The sequence below is a fragment of the Mauremys reevesii genome, linkage group 10 (assembly GCF_016161935.1).
Source record: "Mauremys reevesii isolate NIE-2019 linkage group 10, ASM1616193v1, whole genome shotgun sequence".
Taxonomy (NCBI): Eukaryota; Metazoa; Chordata; order Testudines; family Geoemydidae; genus Mauremys; species Mauremys reevesii.
Window position 1 is genome coordinate 39,692,973 of NC_052632.1, and position 21,245 is coordinate 39,714,217.

Consider the following 21,245-nt stretch of genomic DNA (forward strand, 5'->3'; position numbering starts at 1 on the left):
CCAGAGAACACCATCCTAGCCACCATGGATGTGCAGGCTCTCTACACAAACATCCCACACACAGATGGAATACAAGCTGTCAGGAACAGTATACTTGATGACGTCACAGCACAACTGGTTGCTGAGCTCTGTGACTTTATCCTCATGCACAATTATTTCAAATGTGGTGACAATATATACCTTCAGACCAGTGGCACCGCTGTGGGCACCTGCATGGCCTCACAATATGCCAACATTTTTATGGCTGACCTGGAACAACGCTTCCTCAGCTCTTGTCCACTCACACCCCTTCTCTACCTACACTAAACTGATGACATCTTCATCATCTGGACCCATGGGAAGGAGACTCTGGAAGAACTCCACCATGATTTCAACAGCTTCCACGCTACCATCAACCTCAGCCTGGACCAATCTACATGGGAGGTCCACTTCCTAGACACCACGGTACAAATAAGTGATGGTCACATTAACACCACCCTCTACCAAAAACCCACCAACCGCTATGCCTACCTTCATGCCTCCAGCTTCCATTCCGGACACACCACACGATCCATCATCTACAGCCAAGCGCTGAGGTACAACCACATTTGCTCCAATCCCTCAGACAGAGACCAACACCTACAAGTTCTTCACCAAGCATTCTCAAAACTACGATATCTGCACAAGGAAGTAAGGAAACAAATCAACAGAGCCGGACGTGTACCCAGAAGCCTCCTGCTGCAAGACAAGCCCAAGAAAGAAACCAACAGAACTCCACTGGCCATCACCTACAGTCATCAGCTAAAACCTCTCCAACGCATCATCAGTGATCTACAACCCATCCTGGACAATGATCCCACACTTTCACAGGCCTTGGGAGGCAGGCCAGTCCTCGCCCACAGACAACCCACCAACCTTAAGCATATTTTCACTAGCAACCACACACCGCACCATAGTAACTCTAACTCAGGAACCAATCCATGCAACAAACCTCAGTGCCAACTCTGCCCACATATCTACACCAGTGACACCATCACAGGACCTAACCAGATCAGCCACAACATCACTGGTTCATTCACCACATCCACCAATGTAATATACGCCATCATGTGCCAGCAATGCCCCTCTGCTATGTATGTCGGCCAAACTGGACAGTCCCTACATAAAAGGATAAATGGACACAAGTCAGATATTAGGAATGGCAATATACAAAAACCTGTAGGAGAACACTTCAATCTCCTTGAACACACAATAGCTGATTTTAAGGTGGCCATCCTGCAGCAAAAAAACTTCAGGACCAGACTTCAAAGAGAAACTGCCGAGCTTCAGTTCGTTTGCAAATTTGACACCATCAGCTCAGGATTAAACAAAGACTGTGAATGGCTAGCCAACTACAAAAACACTTTCTCCTCCCTTGGTGTTCACACCTCAACTGCTAGAAGAGGGCCTCATCCTCCCTGATTGAACTAGGCCTCATCCTCCCTGATTGAACTAACCTCGTTATCTCTAGACTGATTCTTGCCTGCATATTTATACCTGCTTCTGGAAACTTCCACTACATGTATCTGACGAAAGCTTATGCTCCAATACGTCTGTTAGTCTATAAGGTACCACAGGACTCTGTCGCTTTTTACAGATCCAGACTAACATGGCTACCCCTCTGATACTTACCACCTAGTCTTGGTGATCTGGCTGTTCTTTAATGTAGCTTGTCCCAGCACCTCCTCCTCTGAGACCTCAGTCTGACAGCGCCTCATCTTTGCTATCTGAAGAGAGTAGGTCTGAGGTAATCTCCTCACCCACTTCATGCTGGAAAGTGATGCATTTAGCTTCCCTTCAGTGTCTGTCCCCAGCAGACCCACTCATCCTCTCAGAGGCTTCCTGCTCCTGAGATACTTGGAGGAGTTTTTGTGTATTGTTTTTGTGTCCATGGCTGTTTGCTCATCAGATTCCCTCTTCACCCTCCCAGTCTCTGTCATGCATTGAACCTGCTGAAGGTTATGCCATTGAGGCTGGATTTCAGTTTTCCAAAGGATACCTGTTTGCTTTAAATACCCTCTTAAAACCTCTCTCTCTTTGGGGTTTATCCTGCCACCCATCACTGCAGCACCGGCCACTTAAAATCAATAGTGCTAGCGAAGTTCCTAGTGCACTTCATAGGTATCGGGCACTTCACCCCTTTCAGGGTAAAATCTCGGCTTGTAGGAGGCTTTGAGTGTTTTTCAAATTGTATTAATTTATTAGTCTTGGGGATTCTTTAGGTGATTGGTTTCAGGTTTCCAGGGTTGTTTTGAGAGCTGGGTGGCCGTTTGTAGGTAGAAAGGGGTGTTCATGCTGTGAGTGTCCTTTTTACAGTAGAAAGACCTTTTCAAAGGAGGAGGTTCTGCCGTGTTTCCTAAAGATGGTCAGACTCTACCCTCGCTGGGTCTACTCTGGATGCTGGTTCCATAGCCAGATCCCTGAGACAGAATGCTTTGGCCCAGCTCTCCTGTGTTTTGTCCTTTAGTGTGAAGAGTCTCGACGCCAAGGGTGAGGATTCGGATTGTCTCCCCTTTTATTTGAGGGTCTTTTTGGTGAGTTGTATTGGGGGTTTTTTTTTTGGAATCCTGCTGTCTAAAGATTCGTGGCACCGAGATGTTTTTTATAAGATTTCTCCTCCAGGGACATGGAAATTAATTAGACCGCGGTCACTGGCTCTTATTTGGTGACTCAGCAATACTCACTTCTTGAACCATCTCTGGTGAGTGACTTAGGACTGAACTGAGCATCGCCTCACCTCTTGAATGCTATAGAACTAGCTCCTCCAAGGGACACTCATGTAAGGTGCCAACAGTCTCTTCTCTCACTCTCACCCCCCGCCCCCGACATTTCACCAGTTTATGTGTGAGCAGTGGAAGTCACCTATTATTGCCATTTTACTAAGATTTGATCTCCCTCAACAAAGTACCCTGAGTGGGTTCTCGGTTGCATTCACACTAAATCCTGCTTAGTAGGTGTCACATTAAGGGCCCTTCACACTGCTATTGTAAAGCATTTTGGGATTAGCTACATGAAAATGGTTAATGTAACTGGTTTAATTTAAGGTGCGATTTTAAACTGATTTAGTGCCTGTGATGGGGTAGACTAGGCCTAGAGGCCCCTTGCTGGAGACCTCAGTGTCCTGCCACACCAATCCCACGACAGGAACCGTAGAGGAGTCCTAAAGTTGCTGCAGGGGAAGCAGCCAATCAGAGGCTGCAGGGAGCAGCCAATCAGGGCCCAGGAGGCCCATGTAAAAGGAGCTACAGCAACAGAGATAGACTCAGTTTGTTGCTGGAGCTAGAGGAATGTAAATGGTGCTCCTAGCTGGCTAAAAAGAACAGCAGCACTGCAGATAGCTTAGTGCTGGCAGGGACAGGAAGAGTGAGGAAGCGCTTCTGGCTGGCTGCTGGGCCTGAACTTAGATGAGCCCTATGGTAAGGGTGAAGTATTGGTGAAGGCTGGTGCTGGGGGCAGTACCAGATTTACCCTGGTGCCAATGGCTCCATAGCACTGGGCCAAAGCTCAGAAGGAGCCCCATAATATTCACTTCCTCCCCTCTTGCAGTGCTGCAGAAGCAGAGGCCCTGAGAGTGAGCCTTGGAGCAGCAGGGATCTAGCATGGGAGCTGAGAACCCAAGGGGGCCTGGGAGCTGTAGTTCCTTGGCCAGCTCCCTGCCTATAGAGCTGGCCCTAGAGCAGGGAAAGAACAACATTTCCCAGCATTCCCTTGGCAGCTATTAACAGGAAAGGGAGTGGGGAAGCTGAGACCCCCATGTGCTGCAGCTTGCTGTGAATGGAGAGCTGGCTGTTAGAAGGGGGTGACACTGTGAATGAGGAACAAGTGTGCCCAAGGAGTATAGAAAGCTGTGGCCCAGATATCACCCTCTGAAGACTTCCCCAAACTGGATGAGGGATGCTGGTGTGACCTCATGTTGTGGCTCCCAAAGAAGGAATTGGGGGGACTAAATGGACAGAGCACCTCTCTATCTAAAGCCTAGCAAGGGAGGTATATGGATCCCACCAGAAGTTAAAGTGATAAGTAAGGGAGGGAAGGCTCTACTAGAGGACCTGGGCAGCTTTAGATACAGTACCAGGCACGTAGGAGGATTTCCATGTCTGAGCCATGGAAGCAGAAATTGGCTTTTCCTTTCCAGATTTATCTAATATTCAGAAAGGGAATCTAGCACCTTCCTTCCAGATTTGAACACTCTCAAAATTCAGGAGTGCTCAAGCTCAGTTTAGGCTGCTGTTACTTCATTTCTCCCAAATCAAATATGCTGATCCACTGTAACTTGCTGTAGAAAAAGTAGGATAAAATTAAGCAACAAATGCTGGTATCTCCCCAGTGCTAACTGGGACTGGAATTGCTATTTTCAACAGCCATTACCATTTTAGTTTCCTTTGTTTAAAAGGAAGGCAGTAATAGTGCATTAGCAGATTCCCCATAGAAATGAAGAGTGGAACAAAAGAATAACAAAGTGTGATAGATCCAGGCCAGTTGGGTATAGCAGAAGGCAGATATACTGGCCACTGGATTAACAGTTTTCTGTTCCCTGACTGACCAGAGCAGGGGCTGCTCCAGGCTAATGAGAACACCTGACTCTAATTAACCTGCAAAGAGTCAGGTGAGGCCGTTAAGCTAATGTGACCACCTGACTCTAAGGCCCCACTGATACTATAAAAAGGGCTCACTCCAGTCAGGCAGAGGAGAGGAAGTACAGCTGAAGGGCTGGTTAATGAAGACACCCTCAAACCATTAGTAAGGGAGCCCTAAGGTAAGGGTGAAGAAGGGAGAAGCAGGAGAGCTGTGGGGAAGTGGCCCAGGGAAATGTAGCAACTCTGGCAGTGAAAGGTTGGCTGCCAACAGCTGCTACCATTAGGGTTCCTTGGCCAGAACGCAGAGTAGAGGGTGGGCCTGGGTTCCCCCCAACCCACCACTATGGGAACATCTCCTGGGAGGAGAAGTCAGGCCCCTGTCAGGACAGGAGGCTAAACTGTTCTGAAATAAGCCCCCAGGGACAACAGAGACTGTGGGAGTTCTCTCACCAACCTCCTTGCTGGCCTATGATGAAACGGGCTTAGTAGACTGTACTCCTGGCCCTAGAGAGAGAAGGGCTATGTGGAGGGTCACAGTGAGCCACTGAGGCTAGCACAAACCACCTAGAAGCGCAGGACTCACGGGGGCAAGGTCAGAGCTCTGCCACAAAAGACACCCCAACTTTTTCTCATTTATGTGGGACAGTCTTAGAATATGGATCCAGCTCTCCTCCAATCACACAAGCTGAAAATTGTTCCACTTTACTGCAGTTCTGTAACCATGCAGGAACCAGTCCTGTCTGTGTTCTTTGCACATCCAAAATTCCTACTGAAGTCAGAAGTGCCTTGCTTTTGTGACCATACTACCTGATATTTTCAGCCTTTGTAAGCGAAGCAGGTTTACATTTAGTAATTGGGTGGGAAGCCTCTCAGAAAAAGTTAGGTGCTGTTGGAGGTGTTGCTTATTCCCTAGGTAATGTGAGACCTTCCTGTTACAAAAGCAAATCAGTGCAGCATAGAATGCACTTTGCTCCTAGAGTCTAGAATGGGGTCCTTTGCTTCTATACACAGCCCATTAAAGATAATGAAAAGACTCCCACTCACTTCAGGCTTTGGACAGAACTGGTTATACACAGGGTAAGTCCACTGTCTTCACAGGGTCCTGGTCTCACAGGGGAGGGGGGCCATGTGAGCTTGTTGCAGAGCTGCTGCTCAGGGATGGGAACCTCCTGGCACCCCAGCCTCCAAAATCAATCAGGCTGCACTTTCTGCTCAACTTTGTGCTAGCTGAGGGGTATGTGGGAAGTGGTGGCCACTGCTGCAGGTGATGGACATCTCATCTACTTAAAGCCATGGCCTAGAGGAGGGAAGCACTTAACTGCAGAGTCTGCAGCTGCCTAGGGCCAGCACCGAGAATTAAGAGTCCCTAGTGCTGCCATTGCAAGGTTCAAGCATGCTCAGCCTTGGAATTGCTGCCCCTCCCACAGCTAGTAGGTGCACCTGTCTAAGGCTGGCAATTGGCCCCATGGCTATAGCCAGAGAAGCTGCAGGTGGCTCTGTGACTACTGGGGACCATTAAACTAGAGCAGATAAAGAAACTGGAATTAGCCTCAAGGAACAGAGGTCACCAGTAGGAAAGGAATGTCAAGGGAAGCAGGGAAAGAGGAAGCAGGTCAGGCTTGCAGTGGGAGAATGGCCCCAGCTAGTTGGGGAGTATGTCCAAGGTAGAAAGGAAACGAGCATGGGGAGAGGTGTGGTGATCAGGTAGCAGACCAGCATGTAGATGGGAGCAGAGAGAGAGAGGCTGGTGTCTTCAGATTCCCAAGGGCTAAGTCCTCACTTTGGGGAAATGGTGTTTGCAAGTGGCTTGCTCAAATGGCAGGGAGGGATTTATCAGAATTGATCCAGTATCTGCTGGCTTTGGAACTTTGAGCTGAGACCAGAACCACATGCAGTGACTGGTGACATAGGGTGGTACTGGAGACATGGCTAGTGAAGGTCTGAATGAGGAAGGAGATAAATCTGTGGGGAGTTTCCCTGATCACTATGAAAGTTCTGCTCACTGTGGACACTGGTAAACTCACATGGGTGTACAGCTCAATGAGAAAAACGGGGGGCTGAGGGAGCTGTGTGTGGCAATGCATACAGTCATGTAGAGGGCTGTGATCAAAATGAAAAATGTCTGAGATTCAGTACTGGGTATACTATGGCACTGCCACACCAGGCCCACACTCGGAGCCCACACTGACTACATAGGGGCCCACAAAAGGTTAATCCATCCCTGCTGGGGGAAATGGCCCAGAGAACGGAAAGCAGTGTAGTTAAAGCGACATAGTGGCATGTGGATGCTATTCTTAGGGTTCCTGGGCTGGAACCTGAAATAGGGCGTGGGCCTGGGTCCCCCCATAGGCCCCTGGGGAAGTGGCCTACTGTTGGACAGAGATAAGCCCCCACAAGGGGATATGAACTGTTAAGAGGCCTGGTTGGAGAGCTGGGGCCAGAATGGAGTAAGAGGGCAAAAGCATTGCCTCCAGGGAGGAAGCCCTGTGGGGTACAGCCTGAGGCCAGGCGTGGGACGCTGACACACCCGTCCAGAAGGCGGCACTCACGAGAGGTGGGTGCCATGCCACAACAGTGCCAAAGTCTTTGTGGACACTGTGATCTCAGTTTTAAACCAGACTTTGCTGTAGCATAATTTTAGTTAGGGACTTATCCCCATTGTGAGTTTCTGCACTGCGAGACAGGGTCTAAATCTACAGCACACCAGCTTGTGGTGTCTACACATCCCCTGTGGACACTGCTACTGTGCACTGAATGTACCCCAGGGGCTGATACTGCGCAACAAGTTGGCACACTGCAGATTCAAACCCCAGCTTGCCTCATAGTAACTTGCCATGTAGTCAAGCCCTAGGAATCAATTAAACTGGACAGAAACGAGCCCCTCTTCAACCGGAATAAGGGTGTCCATGGAGCAGTTAACACTGCTTTAACGAGGTGCAGCCTTCCTGTGTAGCCTATGTTGGCATAACTTACGTCACTTCAGGGGTGTGAATAAACCACCCTCTGCTGGGCGACATAGTTACACCGACATAAGTGCTCATGTGCACAGTGCTGTGTCAGCTGGAAAGTGTCGCCTGCTGACATCGCTTCTGCCACTTGCGGAGGTGGGTTGTTTTTATGGCGATGGGAGAGCTCTCTCCCGTCAGCATAGAGAGTCTTCACCAGGCGTGCTGCAGCGGCGTGGCTGTATTGGGCTGCTGCAGTGCCATACGTGTAGGCATGGCATTAGTGTCAGTGAGAATCACATCCTCCGAGAAGAACAGCACCAGCCCCACTTCTAGTTTCCCATCGTTTCAAGCACTTTGACTTTTTCACAGTGCTCTTAACATGGGCCCAATCCTGGCAAAATGGTTTATTTTGAAATTTTCTTTGACAAATGAAACATTTAAATAAAAGTTTGTTTTTCCCAGTGAAAAGTGTTATCAATGCCCCATGCTTCAGTTAAAAAAAAATTAAAATAATTTGAACCAGATACATAGAGAGGGTTAAGGGGTGTGTGTGGTGTAGATAGATGGATGTATGAACAGTCATTGAAATAAAAAGGATGAAAGAAAATACTTTTTTACACCACCCATAATTCACCTGGGGAACTCGCTGCCACATGACATTGTTGAGCCAAGGACATAGGAGGATCCCCCAAAAGGATTAGACATTTCTAGGAATTGGAAGAATTCCATGCACAGTTCCACAGGTGCTTGTTTAGACGGTATCTAAACCCTGGCCTTCAGGGCCCTGATATCCTGTGCTCGGGAGTAGGCTACAGCTGTGGCTGGCTTAGTGCATCGTTGTCCAGTGTGGGGATTCTTGAGCCCTCCAGGGAGGCCTGCTGTTGGGCCCTAGACTGGATGGAGCCTGGCTTGGACTCATGTGGCAGCACCTGTGACCCCCCCCCCCCATCCCAGGAGGGAAAGCTACAGAAAAGTTGGGCCCCTCTGATCAGTAAGTGGGGATCCTCCAGCAAGAGGTGTAGGAGTGACCCTTCCCCGCTGTAGGGAGTGCACAGGGCTCTGGTTCCCTGCCTGAGGCCAGAAGGGGATGGAGAGAAAGGAAGAGAGAAGGCTACCTAGCTCCTCACCTGGTAGCCAGGGGAGGGGCTGGGGCTGGGGCTGTCTCCGGAAGTTGTGTTGTGGCATGGTACTAGTGCATTGGAGACCCTGTCGTCCCACCCTGTTCCCCCAACGCAACACCCCTTGTGGCTCTGCAGCTCTTAGATGAGTGCTGCAAGTCATATGGCACTAGTCTGCATTCCGCCACCAGGGGGTGTGCTGGCAGCGTGCTGCCCTGCTCAGCTGCTCTCTGAGCTTAGCACCTGCTGGCAAATGGTGCAGCCGTTTGTCCACCGTCCCAAACGGAGTGGTGCCCTCTGCTTTCCCCGGCTTTGGTGGTGGCTTACGTGACTCCCAGCGTTTCTGTGACCAGGGGCAGCCACTGCCTGCTCAGACCTGCCGCCTGTCCCTCCTTACAGGGATGGACCTGAGATTAGATCCCAAATTCCCCTCCAAAGATGGGCACTTGGGCAGAAGGAGTACGCGACCTATGCTAGGCCGCAGGGCTGCATCCCAGGTTTATGGGGAACTATTATTCCATGTAAACATTATTAATTAGTTTGCTGAACAGCAGCAAAGTGCACCCACCATAGGCCGGTGTGCACCCACCCAACCTCTGCCCTGTCACGTCAGACTCTTCTCGCGGAGTGAGGCAGGGTTAGAGCATGTGGTCATGTGATTAAAGACTGGGTGGGGGATGCAGAGGCACAAGGGGGATGAATTAAGGCTGCAGAAGCAAGGTTAAAATTGGCATTTTCCAACTGTCAGGTGCTTGATTCTGCAACCTCAGTTATGGTTTTTTAATGCCATTTCCTAGGGGTGAAAAAGGCAAAAGTCACTTCCAGTAAACAGTCAGTTCATGACCTGCATTATCAGGCTTTGAGCCCTGAGCAGTCCGTACAGGCTGCGCCCACACAAGCCACAGAACTAACCTTGCCAGAAGTCTTAGCCCCAGTCTGTAGAATGACAGTCTAGGGCTCATGGGCTCCTGGGTCCCAGCACAGTGCCTGTTTCCTAGCCAGGGGCGGCTCTAGGCACCAGCAAAACAAGCTGGTGCCTAGGGCGGCAAAATGTAGGGGGCATCCCCTGCCGCCGGGGAGGGCGGGAGGCTGGGCCAGTCATGCCTGCGGCAGGTCCCCTCGTCCCGGGCTCCGGTCGACCTGCCGCAGGCATGCCTGCGGGAGCTCAACCGGAGCCGCGGGAAGAGGGGACCCGCCGCAGGACCGGGGAAGGGCGGCGCAGCGCACCGCGCTGCTTGGGGCAGCGTGATTTCTAGAGCCGCCTCTGTTCCTAGCCCACAGGGGAACAGGGCTTCCCAGAGGATTCAGGGGGCCTGGGGTCTTTGGCAGCAGGGGCCCCCGCTTTGGCGGTAATTCGGCGGTGGGGGGGTCCTTCTGCTTTGGGACCCGCTGCTGAAGTGCCCCGAAGACCCGCAGTGGGGGCCCCCCGCCGCCGAATTACCGCCGAAGCGGGACCTGCCGCCGAAGTGACGGGTCTTCGGCGGTAATTTGGCGGTGGGGGGTCCTTCTGCCCCCAAAGACCCGGAGCGGAAGAAGCTCTGGGGGCCCGGGCCCTGCGAGAGTTTTCCAGGGCCCCTGGAGCGAGTGAAGGACCCCGCTCCAGGGGCCCCGAAAAACTCCCGTGGGGGCCTCTGCGGGGCCTGGGGCAAATTGCCCCACTTGCGCCCCCCCCCCCCGGGCGGCCCTGCAGGGGAAAGCCGAAGGAGATGGATGCAGTCTGGCTGGTGATTGAGGTCTGTGTGCCAGGCTGAAGTGAGACACCAGGCTGGTGCATGCCCAGGGCTGGAAAATGTTGAGGCTGTGGGGCACGCTGTTGAAACCAAGCGACCCATAGATGGGAGATGGTGTCTCAACAGTGTATAACTCAGAGCAGGGTGGATGAGGCCAGGAAAAGGCGTCTCCTTGACCCCAAGACTGTTCCTTAGCCAGAGCTCAAGTCCTGCTACAGCCCAGGGACATGCAAGTACTCTTGAAAGAAACCATCCCAAGAATTTTTATATTGGAAAGTATTAGCCAGACTTAATACAGGGCTCTCTGCTTCGCCGCACATAGTGCTGTACAGCACCTCTCTTCCTCACAACAGGGCAAGGGAGCTCCTGGCTCAGCCCATGGGTGCAGGCATACGTGGGCACTCCAGCAGTAACTGGCATTTCCACAGAGGATGCCGTCTGCTAATCAGTGCCAGAGTCAGGCTTTCATCAGGGGGTAGGGATAGCTCAGTGGTTTGAGCATTAGCCTGATAAGCCCAGAGTTGTGAATTCCCTTGTTGAGAGAGCCATTTAGAGAACTGGGTAAAAATCTGTCTGGGGATTGGTCCTGCTTTGAGCAGGGGGTGGGACCAGATGACCTCCTAAGGTCCCTTTCAACCCTATGTTTCTATCTCAGACATGTTCTTAAGTACAGTCTGGATCTGTTACCATCTCACTCATGTAATGAGCTTGTCTTTAAGACATTGGGCTGTAACTTAACAGCCCATGAATCTCCACACACTTTTCTGCATGTTAGATGTTAGCTCCCCACAATCACCATTCAGCTTCAGTGTTGTTGCTGCCATGTTTGCATAAACAAATCCAGCATCATTCCTGGAACAGTCATGGTGTATGGTTCTTGGCCTCTGTGTCCGACCTCTACAAGGAAGCATACTGCACAATCCCAGCTAAAAGGAAGCGCCTGGCAGTGAATCAGGCAGTGCCTATCAGCTCTGGGTAGATAACACAGATCTCAGGACACATGCCATCCTTTCTTAAACAAATCCAGCGTTATTCTTGGAACGGTTGTGGATCTTGGGCTCTGTGTCCAACCTCTACAAGGAAGCATAGAGCGCAATCCCAGCTAAAAGGAAGTGGCTGGCAGTGAATCAGGCAGCACCTATCAGCTCTGGGTAGATAACACAGATATCAGGGCAATACAGCATGGAGAGGGTGATGTTATTGTTAGTAATTGATCCACTCCTAGCTACGGCTGCTGGAGAGGTGTCAATCATGATGTCACCATGTCTGTTCACAGCCTTTGATACCAGGAACTGTATCTTGACTCATGTCTTGACTCATCATGTAATCCCTGAGCTGCAGCTCCCCTGCCCGATAAAGATTTTTGCCATACGCAATGTCCCCCGAATGTGCCAGATGTCAGATTCCCACAGCCTCAGGTAGGATGATACCCATTTTGCAGATGGGAAAGCTGAGTTTAAGTGACAAGAAGTAGAGGCATTGTGGGCTTATGACTTGGGTCCAGATCCTCCAAGGCATTTATGTGCCTAGTTTCCAGTGATTTCAGTGGAAGTGGGGAGCCTAAATACCTTTGATCTGGGCCTCAGAGATTGGGGACTAGATTCTGTTCTCCTCAGGCTTTCTACCACCTTGCAGCCTCTGAATTCTGGGTCTGCTGAGGGCCTTCTGAGACCCTGGTGCAATTAGAGCAGCCCCTGGGTTGACATTCAGTGGGACTTGTGCTCCTAACTCACTTAAGTGCTTTAGAATCATAGAATATCAGGATTGGAAGGAATCTCAGGAGGTCATCTAGTCCAACCCCCTGCTCAAAGCAGGACCAATTCCCAACTGTTCCTGATCACTTTCCTCTCCTCCAAGTTCTTCAGAATTGATTCCTTGAGGACCTGCTCCATGATTTTTCCAGGGACTGAGGTGAGGCTGACTGGCCTGTAGTTCTCCGGATCCTCCTCCTTCCCTTTTTTAAAGATGGGCACTACATTAGCCTTTTTCCAGTCATCTGGGGCCTCCCTTGATCACCGTGAGTTTTCAATCAGATCTGCCAACTCCTTTAGCACCCTCGTCAACAGAGTGACTGAGGGCCTGATTTATCCCTGGGTGAGCACTGAGGCCTGCACAAGGATGGAGAAGGTGTGGCTTATACTTCCCTTATTCCAGAATTGAAGGTGGGCTGAGGGGGAAGGGGGAGGGAGGACTGCTTTGGTTTCTGGTGCTATTTAGGGTAGCAGTGAGGGCTCATCTCCTCACACATCTCTCTCCCATGGAACCTTGTGATAGTTATTCCAGGTGATTGACTTTTCAGCCGTTTGGAGCCAATATAGCCCATAATGACTCCATTAGCATACATTTACTTCCAAACCTTGCCTGTAACTTCCCAATGCCAAATGGCTTTAAAGCCACCGTTTCCTGCAGGTTTTGATTTGTTGGTTAGAATGTAGTTCTCTGTTCAGTTTGGCTCTAAGGCTTTTAAGTTATTAAATTCTTATTAACTGCTACTAATTGCTAGCTACTTCCAGGCTTCTCATTCTGACTCCACCACTGGCTGTTGTGAAGCTGGCAGTTTCTTCTGCTGGGAACTAGTTACGCAAAATGTCTCTGGAGCTGAATTCACACTAGGCTTGGAGAAGCTTAGTAACCATGCCCAGATGATATGTGAGCTGTATTGGAAGTAGGATTGTTTGCCCACAGTGCCCCAGCCACATGCATAAATATTTGGCTTGTTATTTCATATCTCTTGTGTACCATACGTTCTAGTTTACAAGAATAACGGGTGTGTCCTCTTCCTATTAAGCCACAGTAAAAGTAATTTGGGATTGGAATCCCAAATAATTCTAGTTTGACACAATGATGGCTTAAGTGCAAACAGTTAGTTCTCCAACCTCATTTTGTCCCTCTGTACAGTTGTAGCTAAAATCTCTCTGGGTAAAATCTCTGAGGCAGAGACTTCAGTAACTGAACACGGATTGCAGCTGTTATCCAGTAGGGTTGTGCAATAAATGTGTGCTATAATGCACATGGATTTTCTTTCATAGTGGATGTTATTTAATTTATGAGCTTGCTTACAACATTTGCACTCCGTTGTTTTATGCTGTACCATTTTGTTACACATGGGCAGCACTTTCTGACCAAGTGTAGAAACTGGATACAGAATTGCCTTCAAGCTTGACAGAGATCTGCTGCTCAGCAGTGCCACCCCACCTCCAATCAGCAATTTTGTCATAGAATTATTTTTACTGGTTCTTTCTAAGTGGTCAGAACAATTGAGTAAATGCAAAAACCCAAGCAGAGATGGCAAGGGTAAGGATAAGCAATCAGTGCTTTGAAAAGCATACCAAACATGGGATATATTTGATAAATGCAAAGTAATGCACACTGGAAAACATAATCCCAATTGTATATATAAAAAGATGGAGGTCTAAATTAGTTGTTACCACTCCAAAAAAAAATACAGTACTGCTATAAACTAACCTTATTGGGGCCTCTCCCCAATACCACTTTGCATCTGATCCTGCTGCACAGTCAATAAGTTCAGATGGCGTGAGCCCAACAGAGACAGACGTCCTCACGGAAAGTCCTCCTCCGATACCCCAATAGAGATTTCAAAAGGTCTCATACCTCTCATGTGGCGCCATGGGGTTCGAAGGGGAATGATCCGTAGTAGTTGTCTGTGGGTCCGTGGGCGTTGCCATCCCGGACGAGCCCCCAAATTGTCAAAGAAAAACTTGTTCTCGCTTTTTGTTTGGGTGCAGCAAAATTAAATACTTTATTATTTCTCCAGTAATTACAATGGAGGGAGAGAGTGCCATAGGACACAGGGTCCTGGACAGGTCTCTCAACTGGTAAACAATTACATCAAGCCTTTATACCGTTGTTTCAGACAATTTCTAGCAATAATACAGACAGTAAAAAGCAACAAATACATTTTGTTTATACATAAGCTTTTCTGCTATCTCACTAGAAAAACAAGACTGCAAGACTGCATATTGCAAGGTCGTAATAACTTTCACACAATTCACTCTGTCTTACATTATCTTGCTTCCTCACGTCACCAGGGTCACAGTTAACCTAACTCATGCTAACTAACATTCATTAAGATCTCTTCAAAACCCTGTTAATTATTTACTGGCTTCCACACAAGGGAAGCAGGGAAAGAGGAAGCAGGTCAGGCTTGCAGCGGGAGAATGGCCCCAGCTGGTTGGGGAGTATGTCCAAGGTAGAAAGGAAACAAGCATGGGGAGAGGTGTGGTGATCAGGTAGCAGACCAGCATGTAGATGGGAGCAGAGAGAGAGAGGCTGGTGTCTTCAGATTCCCAAGGGCTAAGTCCTCACTTTGGGGAAATGGTGTTTGCAAGTGGCTTGCTCAAATGGCAGGGAGGGATTTATCAGAATTGATCCAGTATCTGCTGGCTTTGGAACTTTGAGCTGAGACCAGAACCACATGCAGTGACTGGTGACATAGGGTGGTACTGGAGACATGGCTAGTGAAGGTCTGAATGAGGAAGGAGATAAATCTGTGGGGAGTTTCCCTGATCACTATGAAAGTTCTGCTCACTGTGGACACAGGTAAACTCACATGGGTGTACAGCTCAATGAGAAAAACGGGGGGCTGAGGGAGCTGTGTGTGGCAATGCATACAGTCATGTAGAGGGGTGTGATCAAAATGAAAAATGTCTGAGATTCAGTACTGGGTATACTATGGCACTGCCACACCAGGCCCACACTCGGAGCCCACACTGACTACATAGGGGCCCACAAAAGGTTAATCCATCCCTGCTGGGGGAAATGGCCCAGAGAACGGAAAGCAGTGTAGTTAAAGCGACATAGTGGCATGTGGATGCTATTCTTAGGGTTCCTGGGCTGAAACCTGAAATAGGGCGTGGGCCTGGGTCCCCCCATAGGCCCCTGGGGAAGTGGCCTACTGTTGGACAGAGATAAGCCCCCACAAGGGGATATGAACTGTTAAGAGGCCTGGTTGGAGAGCTGGGGCCAGAATGGAGTAAGAGGGCAAAAGCATTGCCTCCAGGGAGGAAGCCCTGGGGGGTACAGCCTGAGGCCAGGCGTGGGACGCTGACACACCCGTCCAGAAGGCGGCACTCACGAGAGGTGGGTGCCATGCCACAACAGTGCCAAAGTCTTTGTGGACACTGTGATCTCAGTTTTAAACCAGACTTTGCTGTAGCGTAATTTTAGTTAGGGACTTATCCCCATTGTGAGTTTCTGCACTGCGAGACAGGGTCTAAATCTACAGCACACCAGCTTGTGGTGTCTACACATCCCCTGTGGACACTGCTACTGTGCACTGAATGTACCCCAGGGGCTGATACTGCGCAACAAGTTGGCACACTGCAGATTCAAACCCCAGCTTGCCTCATAGTAACTTGCCATGTAGACAAGCCCTAGGAATCAATTAAACTGGACAGAAACGAGCCCCTCTTCAACCGGAATAAGGGTGTCCATGGAGCAGTTAATACTGCTTTAACGAGGTGCAGCCTTCCTGTGTAGCCTATGTTGGCATAACTTACGTCACTTCAGGGGTGTGAATAAACCACCCTCTGCTGGGCGACATAGTTACACCGACATAAGTGCTCATGTGCACAGTGCTGTGTCAGCTGGAAAGTGTCGCCTGCTGACATCGCTTCTGCCACTTGCGGAGGTGGGTTGTTTTTATGGCGATGGGAGAGCTCTCTCCCGTCAGCATAGAGCGTCTTCACCAGGCGTGCTGCAGCGGCGTGGCTGTATTGGGCTGCTGCAGTGCCATACGTGTAGGCATGGCATTAGTGTCAGTGAGAATCACATCCTCCGAGAAGAACAGCACCAGCCCCACTTCTAGTTTCCCATCGTTTCAAGCACTTTGACTTTTTCACAGTGCTCTTAACATGGGCCCAATCCTGGCAAAATGGTTTATTTTGAAATTTTCTTTGACAAATGAAACATTTAAATAAAAATGTTTGTTTTTCCCAGTGAAAAGTGTTATCAATGCCCCATGCTTCAGTTAAAAAAAATTAAAATAATTTGAACCAGATACATAGAGAGGGTTAAGGGGTGTGTGTGGTGTAGGTAGATGGATGTATGAACAGTCATTGAAATAAAAAGGATGAAAGAAAATACTTTTTTACACCACCCATAATTCACCTGGGGAACTCGCTGCCACATGACATTGTTGAGCCAAGGACATAGGAGGATCCCCCAAAAGGATTAGACATTTCTAGGAATTGGAAGAATTCCATGCACAGTTCCACAGGTGCTTGTTTAGACGGTATCTAAACCCTGGCCTTCAGGGCCCTGATATCCTGTGCTCGGGAGTAGGCTACAGCTGTGGCTGGCTTAGTGCATCGTTGTCCAGTGTGGGGATTCTTGAGCCCTCCAGGGAGGCCTGCTGTTGGGCCCTAGACTGGATGGAGCCTGGCTTGGACTCACTGTGGCAGCACCTGTGACCCCCCCCCCCATCCCAGGAGGGAAAGCTACAGAAAAGTTGGGCCCCTCTGATCAGTAAGTGGGGATCCTCCAGCAAGAGGTGTAGGAGTGACCCTTCCCCGCTGTAGGGAGTGCACAGGGCTCTGGTTCCCTGCCTGAGGCCAGAAGGGGATGGAGAGAAAGGAAGAGAGAAGGCTACCTAGCTCCTCACCTGGTAGCCAGGGGAGGGGCTGGGGCTGGGGCTGTCTCCGGAAGTTGTGTTGTGGCATGGTACTAGTGCATTGGAGACCCTGTCGTCCCACCCTGTTCCCCCAACGCAACACCCCTTGTGGCTCTGCAGCTCTTAGATGAGTGCTGCAAGTCATATGGCACTAGTCTGCATTCCGCCACCAGGGGGTGTGCTGGCAGCGTGCTGCCCTGCTCAGCTGCTCTCTGAGCTTAGCACCTGCTGGCAAATGGTGCAGCCGTTTGTCCACCGTCCCAAACGGAGTGGTGCCCTCTGCTTTCCCCGGCTTTGGTGGTGGCTTACGTGACTCCCAGTGTTTCTGTGACCGGGGCAGCCACTGCCTGCTCAGACCTGCCGCCTGTCCCTCCTTACAGGGGTGGACCTGAGATTAGATCCCAAATTCCCCTCCAAAGATGGGCACTTGGGCAGAAGGAGTACGCGACCTATGCTAGGCCGCAGGGCTGCATCCCAGGTTTATGGGGAACTATTATTCCATGTAAACATTATTAATTAGTTTGCTGAACAGCAGCAAAGTGCACCCACCATAGGCCGGTGTGCACCCACCCAACCTCTGCCCTGTCACGTCAGACTCTTCTCGCAGAGTGAGGCAGGGTTAGAGCATGTGGTCATGTGATTAAAGACTGGGTGGGGGATGCAGAGGCACAAGGGGGATGAATTAAGGCTGCAGAAGCAAGGTTAAAATTGGCATTTTCCAACTGTCAGGTGCTTGATTCTGCAACCTCAGTTATGGTTTTTTAATGCCATTTCCTAGGGGTGAAAAAGGCAAAAGTCACTTCCAGTAAACAGTCAGTTCATGACCTGCATTATCAGGCTTTGAGCCCTGAGCAGTCCGTACAGGCTGCGCCCACGCAAGCCACAGAACTAACCTTGCCAGAAGTCTTAGCCCCAGTCTGTAAAATGACAGTCTAGGGCTCATGGGCTCCTGGGTCCCAGCACAGTGCCTGTTTCCTAGCCCACAGGGGAACAGGGCTGCCCAGAGGATTCAGGGGGCCTGGGGTCTTTGGCGGCAGGGGCCCCCGCTTTGGCGGTAATTCGGCGGTGGGGGGGTCCTTCTGCTTTGGGACCCACTGCTGAAGTGCCCCGAAGACCCGCAGTGGGGGCCCCCCGCCGCTGAATTATCACCGAAGCGGGACCTGCCGCCGAAGTGACGGGTCTTCGGCGGTAATTTGGCGGTGGGGGGTCTTTCTGCCCCCGAAGACCCGGAGCGGAAGAAGCTCTGGGGGCCCGGGCCCTGCGAGAGTTTTCCAGGGCCCCTGGAGCGAGTGAAGGACCCCGCTCCAGGGGCCCCGAAAAACTCCCGTGGGGGCCTCTGCGGGGCCTGGGGCAAATTGCCCCCCTGCCCCCCCCCCCCCGGCGGCCCTGCAGGGGAAAGCCGAAGGAGATGGATGCAGTCTGGCTGGTGATTGAGGTCTGTGTGCCAGGCTGAAGTGAGACACCAGGCTGGTGCATGCCCAGGGCTGGAGAATGTTGAGGCTGTGGGGCACGCTGTTGAAACCAAGCGACCCATAGATGGGAGATGGTGTCTCAACAGTGTATAACTCAGAGCAGGGTGGATGAGGCCAGGAAAAGGCACCTCCTTGACCCCAAGACTGTTCCTTAGCCAGAGCTCAAGTCCTGCTACAGCCCAGGGACATGCAAGTACTCTTGAAAGAAACCATCCCAAGAATTTTTATATTGGAAAGTATTAGCCAGCCTTAATACAGGGCTCTCTGCTTCGCCGCACATAGTGCTGTACAGCACCTCTCTTCCTCACAACAGGGCAAGGGAGCTCCTGGCTCAGCCCATGGGTGCAGGCATACGTGGGCACTCCAGCAGTAACTGGCATTTCCACAGAGGATGCCGTCTGCTAATCAGTGCCAGAGTCAGGCTTTCATCGGGGGGAGGGATAGCTCAGTGGCTTGAGCATTAGCCTGATAAGCCCAGAGTTGTGAATTCCCTCGTTGAGGGAGCCATTTAGAGAACTGGGTAAAAATCTGTCTGGGGATTGGTCCTGCTTTGAGCAGGGGGTGGGACCAGATGACCTCCTAAGGTCCCTTTCAACCCTATGTTTCTATCTCAGACATGTTCTTAAGTACAGTCTGGATCTGTTACCATCTCACTCATGTAATGAGCTTGTCGTTAAGACATTGGGCTGTAACTTAACAGCCCATGAATCTCCACACACTTTTCTGCATGTTAGATGTTAGCTCCCCATAATCACCATTCAGCTTCAGTGTTGTTGCTGCCATGTTTGCATAAACAAATCCAGCATCATTCCTGGAACAGTCATGGTGTATGGTTCTTGGCCTCTGTGTCCGACCTCTACAAGGAAGTATACTGCACAATCCCAGCTAAAAGGAAGCGCCTGGCAGTGAATCAGGCAGCGCCTATCAGCTCTGGGTAGATAACACAGATATCAGGGCAATACAGCGTGGAGAGGGTGATGTTATTGTTAGTAATTGATCCACTCCTAGCTACGGCTGCTGGAGAGGTGTCAATCATGATGTCACCATGTCTGTTCACAGCCTTTGATACCAGGAACTGTATCTTGACTCATGTCTTGACTCATCATGTAATCCCTGAGCTGCAGCTCCCCTGCCCGATAAAGATTTTTGCCATACGCAATGTCCCCCGAATGTGCCAGATGTCAGATTCCCACAGCCTCAGGTAGGATGATACCCATTTTGCAGATGGGAAAGCTGAGTTTAAGTGACAAGAAGTAGAGGCATTGTGGGCTTATGACTTGGGTCCAGATCCTCCAAGGCATTTATGTGCCTAGTTTCCAGTGATTTCAGTGGAAGTGGGGAGCCTAAATACCTTTGATCTGGGCCTCAGAGATTGGGGACTAGATTCTGTTCTCCTCAGGCTTTCTACCACCTTGCAGCCTCTGAATTCTGGGTCTGCTGAGGGCCTTCTGAGACCCTGGTGCAATTAGAGCAGCCCCTGGGTTGACATTCAGTGGGACTTGTGCTCCTAACTCACTTAAGTGCTTTAGAATCATAGAATCATAGAATATCAGGATTGGAAGGAATCTCAGGAGGTCATCTAGTCCAACCCCCTGCTCAAAGCAGGACCAATTCCCAACTGTTCCTGATCACTTTCCTCTCCTCCAAGTTCTTCAGAATTGATTCCTTGAGGACCTGCTCCATGATTTTTCCAGGGACTGAGGTGAGGCTGACTGGCCTGTAGTTCTCCGGATCCTCCTCCTTCCCTTTTTTAAAGATGGGCACTACATTAGCCTTTTTCCAGTCATCTGGGGCCTCCCTTGATCACCGTGAGTTTTCAATCAGATCTGCCAACTCCTTTAGCACCCTCGTCAACAGAGTGACTGAGGGCCTGATTTATCCCTGGGTGAGCACTGAGGCCTGCACAAGGATGGAGAAGGTGTGGCTTATACTTCCCTTATTCCAGAATTGAAGGTGGGCTGAGGGGGAAGGGGGAGGGAGGACTGCTTTGGTTTCTGGTGCTATTTAGGGTAGCAGTGAGGGCTCATCTCCTCACACATCTCTCTCCCATGGAACCTTGTGATAGTTATTCCAGGTGATTGACTTTTCAGCCGTTTGGAGCCAATATAGCCCATAATGACTCCATTAGCATACATTTACTTCCAAACCTTGCCTGTAACTTCCCAATGCCAAATGGCTTTAAAGCCACCGTTTCCTGCAGGTTTTGATTTGTTGGTTAGAATGTAGTTCTCTGTTCAGTTTGGCTCTAAGGCTTTTAAGTTATTAAATTCTTATTAACTGCTACTAATTGCTAGCTACTTCCAGGCTTCTCATTCTGACTCCACCACTGGCTGTTGTGAAGCTGGCAGTTTCTTCTGCTGGGAACTAGTTACGCAAAATGTCTCTGGAGCTGAATTCACACTAGGCTTGGAGAAGCTTAGTAACCATGCCCAGATGATATGTGAGCTGTATTGGAAGTAGGATTGTTTGCCCACAGTGCCCCAGCCACATGCATAAATATTTGGCTTGTTATTTCATATCTCTTGTGTACCATACGTTCTAGTTTACAAGAATAACGGGTGTGTCCTCTTCCTATTAAGCCACAGTAAAAGTAATTTGGGATTGGAATCCCAAATAATTCTAGTTTGACACAATGATGGCTTAAGTGCAAACAGTTAGTTCTCCAACCTCATTTTGTCCCTCTGTACAGTTGTAGCTAAAATCTCTCTGGGTAAAATCTCTGAGGCAGAGACTTCAGTAACTGAACACGGA